The 6587-nt window shown below is 45.9% G+C and overlaps 1 long non-coding RNA gene across 2 annotated transcripts in view; it reads left to right on the top strand.

Moving 5' to 3' along the window:
- The window catches only part of LOC125633318 (uncharacterized), a 55073-nt gene that overhangs the window by 22091 nt on the left and 26395 nt on the right, over positions 1–6587 (top strand). The gene's annotated exons all lie outside the window — the stretch shown is intronic.

Genomic DNA, 6587 nt, shown 5'->3' with positions numbered 1-6587 from the left:
ACAAATACCGCAATCGTATAATTTTTGAAATGTGTCTTGCCAACGCCTATGTTGTTGAATGTATTCTGGCTTTCCATAAAAAAGATGTGGCTGTCATGAACCCCTAGGAGAATAGCATTTTGTGATTTATGAAGAGTCTTCCTGCTTGTATATTTTATATAAATAATAAATACTCCTGCGTGTATCACTGCACTCATTCATAATCAAGAGCTGAACAAGCTGTAAAAAGAGCTTGCGTAGTAACATATTTAAAATCAGCTTACAAAAATTGGATAACTAATGTATCAGACACAAAATAAGTCACTGTAGCAAACAAGGGAAGTTAACAGCATAATGCAATCGGCTACTTACTTTTATCAGCACAATGAACTATACCCCCCCCCCCCCAAAATCCCCACAAAAGAAAGTTTCTCAAAAAAAAAGTGAACGGTATGATGAAAAATGAAGCACATTCTTAATTTACCTGGACAGATTTCATATTTACATTTGATGATTCAATTACAAGTGGTCTTTGAACATCTTAAATATTTTGCATCTGAACAGAAGTGTACTGCACTGCTGCTATGCATGAAAAACCATTCAGGTGAATGAAGGCCGGTTCCGTAAGGGGCCTGAGGCCTGATTTTCAGAAATTCTGAGCCTGAAGCTGCTAGCTGTGGATGGATCAGCACCTCTGAAAACAAGGATCTCAGAGCTGTCACTTTTCATTGGCTTCAGTAAGATTTGAGGGTGCTTAACCCTTTGAAGCGGGTGCCCAGGAAAGGATCATCCCCTGAATTAAGAACATGAAAGATCATTTACTGTGGGGGAGAGCTTTGATTTATTAATGAGGGCTACCTTTTAATCTGGGTTATCTCTGACTTCGTTTTGTAACAATGGGGCATATTCACCTCAGATGCAAGTCTGCTGAATGCTGTTGCGCCTACTTACACCTGTGCCGAATTTGGCCCCGTTTGTGACTATGTTTGCCTGCTGTACAGAATTCAAACAACAGTAAGGTACAAGTGGAAATCAGCTCTCACATTAGAATGCAGCTTTTATTCTGATTCTAAAGTGCCATCAGAGCACCAAGTCATCCCCCCCCCCGCCCCATTGCTCTTATCCCACCGAAGTCCGTGGGAGTTTTGCTGTTGTCTGCAATGGGACCCACATTTGGTCCATTGTGTGCAGACAGGAGACTGAATTAGTGGAGGTGCAGAAAGGGGAGACAGCTAGCTCCACACCATGCTTCTGCTACCCTAGGTGAAATCACACAGACCCTCTGCCTGAGCTCCAGGAGGAATTTCAGGGTGGGGCCAGAGGCATGGAGCTAGGGAGCACCAATGCATGCTTCGTTCCAGTCTCTGCAGATATCTGATTGGCTATCTACTCCAGGGTTAATGTTGCTCCAAGCCAGGCCTGTCTGTGGCCAGATAATGGAAGCACAGCCAAACTGCACCGAGAGGGCAGGGCTGACAGAGAGCTGAAACACTGAACTGGGTTTCACAAATGCCTCCAGGTCCATGCAAATTTCAGGACATCTATTGGGTTAGGAGACTGGGGTGTCTGCCTATTCTACAGTCTCATAGACTCATAGATATTAAGGTCAGAAGGGACCATCATGAACATCTAGTCTGACCTCCTGCACAATGCAGGCCACAGAACCTCACCCACCCACTCCTGCAATAAACCTTTCACCTATGTCTGAGCTACTGAAGTCCTCAAATCATGGTTTAAAGACTTCACGGTGCAGAGAATCCTCCAGCAAGTGACCTGTGGCCCACGCTGCAGAGGAAGGAGGGAAAAACCCCAGGGCCTCTTCCATCAGTTAAATGGAGCAAAATCTGTTCCAGAAGGACATTCCACAAGTTTCAGCCCAGATATTTTCCTGTTTCTCACCACCCACCAAAGAAAATGAGAATCCATGCAGGAGAGAGCTGGCTCTATATATATACCCACAAGAGCCATTTTGTAATGTAGTCACCACTCCCTGCCTTCATGACCCCTTTGTCGAGTCTGGACTCAAGGACACCCTTCGAGGAGACTCTAGCAGACTGTATTGGACAAGGTTTCCTCACCTTGGATCCTTATTGCAAACACTTTTCACACACACCGGTGGCAAGTTCAGCACCAAGTGCTTTATTTCAAATGTTTTTTCCCCTCAACAGCATAAGACTTTCCCCCCAAGCCTTGACCTACTACTAGGGCATTGGGGAAATCTCACCTTTCCGCACTCTTATGCTGCTCTGGTACATCACACTTTCCACCTACAGTTGCTTCCTGCCTCTCTTTTAACTGTTTCCAGCTGATGAACTCAATCACCCAGCTAATTAGTTAATTACTTAGTACTTAAAGTCTTACCTCATCCATTTGCCCCATGTGGGGAGGCTTCCCAAGTGCACAGAGCGGTGAGTTAGCCTTAGACTACTCACACTCTGCTACAGGTACGTGCTTAGTTAACCTAGTAGTTTGAGAACCAGGAAGAACGACCATGTCCAGTGCTCCCAATAGAAAAATCACCTATATAGTCATTACATCTGAACCTTGAGGCCTAGAGTTTCAGGCTGTAGCCTGGAATGTGGGAGAGCCAGGTTCAATTACTTGTTCCACCAGAAACTTCCTGAGTGACTTTGGTTAAGTCACTAAGCCCTGTCTACACTGGGGAGGGGGCAGGGGGGAAGATCAATCTAAGTTACGCAACTTCAGCTACTTGAATAATGTAGCTGAAGTCAACGTACTTAGATCGACTTACCGTGGTGTCTTCCCTGCGGTGAGTCAACTGCTGCCGCTCCCCTGTCGACGCCGCCTGCACCTCTCGCGGCGGTGGAGTACAGGAGTCGACGGGAGAGTGCTCGGGGGTCGATTTATCGCGTCTAGACTAGATGCGATAAATTGATCCCGGCTGGATAGATCGCTGCTCACCGATCTGGTGGGTAGTGCAGACATACCCTAAGGGCACGTTTACACTGATTGTAAACCCGCATGTGCAGGACCTGGACTTGTGGACTTGAATGTTTCCAAGCCTGCACTTGAGCATCCACACTGCATTGTAAACCTGGGTTCACAACCGCTGGACCTGGGTCTCACCACTAATGCATTCATACGGGACTATGCAGCCTTTCTCACTTGGGTCTACAGCTTGAGCTGCATCCACACTGCAAAATGGCAGGGCTTGGCACTCATCCCCCAAGCGAGGTCCTGGCACCTGGGTTCCGAGTGCTTGCTGACCCAAGTCAGACTGATTGATGTGTGGATAGAAACATTTCACCCATTCATCAATGTAGCTACTTCTAGGGTGGAACATGGCATCTGTTTAACAGTGCATAGAAACACTACACAATACACTGAACTACAATAGTTCAGGCTAGGAAGGGAAAAGGAATATGGAATTCAGCACACTTCAGGTAGGGTTGTTAGCCAGAGAGCAATCACCCCAAACTGGATTTGGGGCAGGATATGAAGGGTGAGGAAGAGAACAGCTTTACCTTCTCAAATTGTCATGTGAGTTTTAATTATCAAATAGTCGGGACCACTGTTCTACACTTCATCGGAAAGACTGCGCAGTGCCGTCTAACACCATACCCGTGTTAACACTGACATGCAGGCACCTACTGGGTTGCCAACACCAGATGTCCCATCCAAGTAATGACCAGCCTTAGCTCTGCTTAGTTTATGAGACAACACCTTGAGATTCTGTGCCAGATTTTTAAAGGGGCAAACATATTAACACTACACAATTACCCAGGTGATCCAAATCCGTGTGCCCAACGAGGCAAACATGCTGGGATGTATTCACCATGGCAGCTACCCTGAACTAGCGTACCCCTGGATAGGGCAGGAAGGATATTACATTAGATCCCCTCCTCTCAGTAGTACAGTTCTGGGCCTGCTAGAGTGGGATATCTGCTATTGCATGTATCCCAAGGCACACTACAGAGGTTTGACTTTTTTGCTTAATTTCTTGGTTTTGGCAAGTTATGGAAAATAGTTGAAATGCTGAAAAGCGACTCTAAAAATGGCATTGGGGGATTCATCATTGATTGTCTCTCATACTGTAAAAATGTAACCAGTCAAAGGAAGGTTTTTCTGACTGTCAGCCCTGCAAATTCCACCAGGGTCCTGAGAGTCAAGCTGGGTTCTTTCTGGCTCATCCCCAGACACAATGATGTTACAGATGTTGGGAAGGAATTTCCCCCCAAGTCGGATTGGCAGTGACCTTGGGGGAGGGGGGTTTCACCTTTCTCTGCAGCGGGTAACTTGCCACAATTATCTGGAGGTATCTCATTTACTCATTTCTCTGCCATTGCTGAAGCCCTGGGCATTTTTGCAGTCCCTCCTCTTCTCTGCCTGTGGCATATAATAGTCTAGTCTCCTGTGGGCTGTAATACTTTGGTCTAATTTTGGTTGTTAGGTTTAGTGTGCCGGTACTAGGTGGTGGTGGTGGCCTGTGATATACAGGAGGTCAGACATGATGTAGTGGTCCCTTCTAGCCTTAAACACAGTTACTCTATGACTAGCTTATTCCTTCCACAAAGCTGACCAGCTCCATTGTCTTCAGAGGGGAAACTGCAGGACACACAGAAGAGGGGAAGTGTCTAGCCTCAGGTCACACGGGAGGTCAGTGGCAGAGTCACCAACAGAACCCAGGTCTTCTGAGTCCCATGAAGGTGCCTGGTCTACTGACTGCACCACCTCGCACCATGAAGCAAGCTTTGATTGAGACTTCTGGACCCTTGCCTTAGCCAGAGCATTATATACTTTCCTTGGACTAATACTATACTGTACTTCAGTTACCAGTTGGAAGGATATCAACCCCCCCACCCCCATATGTTAGCTGCATTTCCAATGGGAATCAGTTTGCTCTGCAGTTGTGCAAGTACAAGGAGTTATGCAACGCTGCCAACTAGTGCAGACAAATGTCCACAAGCTTAGAGAACATTTGCCTGCACTAGCTGCGGAATACATCTTTAATAGCTTCTTTGGGAGGCTGGCGCTGTGTGAATTTTGTATGTTTCATTTATGTCATTGGCCAAATTCTGAGCAACTTCTTGGCCTCTGACTTTCATCACACCTAGGGCAAAACAATTGTAAAGGTAAATTCAGCTTCCTTCCTGTGCCTCACTTGATCAGTCGCCATGACACATACAAACCCATATTTCATTCAGAGGTCCCATACTTCCCCTGAATTCACATTTCAGTTTTAAGCTACAAGTTGCTCACACCGCCTACTCATTCATCTTGGCTTTAGAAACAAAAGTGTCTTTCATCCTAAGTAACATTTTTCCTCTCACTGTTGCAATACTTCTCAAAAGTACACACCATGTGAGCCAAGTGCTCTTTATTTTTTTTCTCTCCGGTATAAAATAGAAGAGCATTATATATCTGCATTGCTGCTGGACCTGCAACATGAACAATCGTCATCCCTTGCACTTCCTGAGCTTTCTCTGGCCTCCCTATAGCAATGAGAAAACTGGTTGCTTATGCTGATACCCCTTTTTAATATGGTGTCTTTGTAAATCTGTTGAGCTTGGAGGGAGTAATTGCTGTAACTTTGGTTTGACACCCTGTCGTTTTTAGTAAATATTTCTGAAGCAGGCATTTAGGGAGACAGCACAGAACTTTATTAACGACATGAGCATTGGTTGATACTGAGTCTACATGGAATTCTGGGAATGTTTGATTCACACTGGGCATGCTCAGGGGCATTTAGCGTAGTCACTCCTAAAGCCGTGTAAATTACAGCCATCCAGCTCCCACACTAAATGCCAAATTGGGCCAAGTTAAACAATTTTGCTATTTATACCCGCTGATATCCATCTTATAGCTAATTTGGGTCTGACATGTGGCTTGAACTACCATTTTGTCACTTCGGAGCTTTTAACTTATTTTCTCTGAAAGACATGCCTACTTCGGACAAGCACTCCAAGGGTACAAATAGTGAGAGTAACATCTTAATAGCCTACAGCTCGTGTGAGGAGGACTGCCCATGTGGTCCTGCAGACTGTTGTCCTTGTGAATGAGCTACGGGATTACTCACTTGAGTAAGGACTGCTTCCATCGCTAAAGGTTGCAGACCTAGATCAAAAGGTTTGAGACTTGAAAATAAAGGAATAGGGGGTTGGAAATTCTCCAGAGAGTCTGACTAGATACCCAGAGGGCATTTCTGGTATGCCCTAAGTCTTTGTGAGACCTAGAAATAGGTTGATATAAGGACGAGAGATTGGTTTTGGGTAATGAAAGTTCAGTGAGAAAGTTATCCCATTGAAGTCATTGGGCTCTGAAAGCTCTTGGCTCCTCTCAGGAGGCGCTCAGCACCTCAAAGCGTTGATACCATATTCTATTAGGGTGTGTCTTCACTGCGATTGGCACCAAGGTTAGCCTTACCCAGGTATGAGCAGCCAATTGCAAAGCCATACGCGAGTTACTGTGTCTTTGGTGGTGCCATCCTCACCCAGGAGTGTTGGCAGGAGAAGCTCAGCCACTCTATGATGCTTCCCAGTGAATTGTGGGAAAACCAGTCTGTCCTTCTGGGAACATGGGCTCTGAAGCCTCGTGAAGGGGGGTGGGCTTCAGAGCCCAAACTCCAACTTCAGCGTGCCGTCTACGCA

Source organism: Caretta caretta, chromosome 3 (assembly GCF_965140235.1).
Source record: "Caretta caretta isolate rCarCar2 chromosome 3, rCarCar1.hap1, whole genome shotgun sequence".
Lineage (NCBI taxonomy): Eukaryota > Metazoa > Chordata > Testudines > Cheloniidae > Caretta > Caretta caretta.
The sequence above is the reverse complement of the archived record's forward strand: the minus strand, read 5'-3'. Positions and strand labels throughout refer to the sequence as shown.